This window comes from Schistocerca gregaria, chromosome 3 (assembly GCF_023897955.1).
Source record: "Schistocerca gregaria isolate iqSchGreg1 chromosome 3, iqSchGreg1.2, whole genome shotgun sequence".
Taxonomy (NCBI): Eukaryota; Metazoa; Arthropoda; class Insecta; order Orthoptera; family Acrididae; genus Schistocerca; species Schistocerca gregaria.
In genome coordinates, this window is record NC_064922.1 from 309,882,065 (window position 1) to 309,883,320 (window position 1,256).

A 1,256-nucleotide genomic window follows, 5' to 3' on the forward strand; every position below is an offset into this window, starting at 1 on the left:
GCACTATATTCGTAGTGCCCCTGCCCATTACAGTCATTACCAGATAACCTATTCATATATATATATAGTTAAGGCTCACTGGCCATTTTACCATCTTCTGTGCGGATACATAAACAGTGCCCGAACTCTTGGGGGAATCGGTAAAGCCGTGAGTAATGAGCGTAATGCGCAGGAGTCTTACGAATATAGTGCGGGAATATTAGTTGGGAATGTGGGTCTCACGGGAGGTGTGCCAGAGATAAGTCCCTGCAGTCGCACTATCCTCTGTGTCCTCGGTGGCTCAGATGGATAGAGCGTCTGCCATGTAAGCAGGAGATCCCGGGTTCGAGTCCCGGTTGAGGCACACATTTTCAACATGTCCGAAAGAACAGATACCATCTTCATATACACAGTAACTATGAACGTGGACAAGTCATTGGATGTCATTTCAGTTACAAGTCCATCAGGGACATTTCAATCATTATAAAGCTGCACAAGTTGCTTGTTGGTGATGTGACTGTGAAGTGGAAACGAGAAGAAACAACAATAGTTTTAGAAATACCAGGCAGACCCCACGTGCTGACGGAGAAGGATCGTCGAACATTTGGGATTTTCACCTGCCTCTAGATGACTGGGTGTTTGTGTTGTCCTTATAATTTCATTATCATTCCTGAAAGTGGCGAGTTTGGACTGATCAAAGGTTGGGAATTTGTACGGGCGCTGATAACCGCGCAGTTGAGCACCCCCACACACCAATCATCATAAACATCATCGTCGAACATTGCGGAGGTTGGTTGTAAAAAAATGCACGAAATGAGCAACGGAATCACTGACAAATTCCAAAGTACTACCTGCAGTCCCAGTAGCACAACGACTTTTTAAGGAATGGGGTACAATGGTCGATCATCTCATGCTAAGTGGTATCTGAGGTGGTGTAAACAGCGACCACACTGGGCAGTGGATAACTGGAAACGAATGTTATAGAGTGACGAATCACGCTATACTTTGTGGTATTGGAATGGAAGTGTTTGGGTTTAGCGACTTTCTGGAGAACGCTACCTTGCATTATGTGTGTAGCATAGTGAAATACAGTGGAGGTACAGATAAGGTATTTTTCTATTTAAGGGATATGGTTGTCTTACTACTCATAAGAAACGCAAAATTGGGAAGATATCGATCACATAGTACAGTACTGGGTACTGCATGGAATTCGGGAACAATTCGGAGACAATAATTAATTGTACCAACATGTCGAAACAGCCTGCCACTAAGCAGCA

The 1,256-nt window shown here is 44.1% G+C and overlaps 1 non-coding gene across 1 annotated transcript; it reads left to right on the top strand.

Annotated features, from left to right (window-relative positions):
- The first annotated feature begins 269 nt into the window (after positions 1 to 269).
- On the top strand, positions 270 to 343 carry Trnat-ugu (transfer RNA threonine (anticodon UGU)). The gene has a single exon. It is a non-coding gene; the product is annotated as a tRNA-Thr (tRNA).
- Positions 344 to 1,256: the final 913 nt, after the last annotated feature.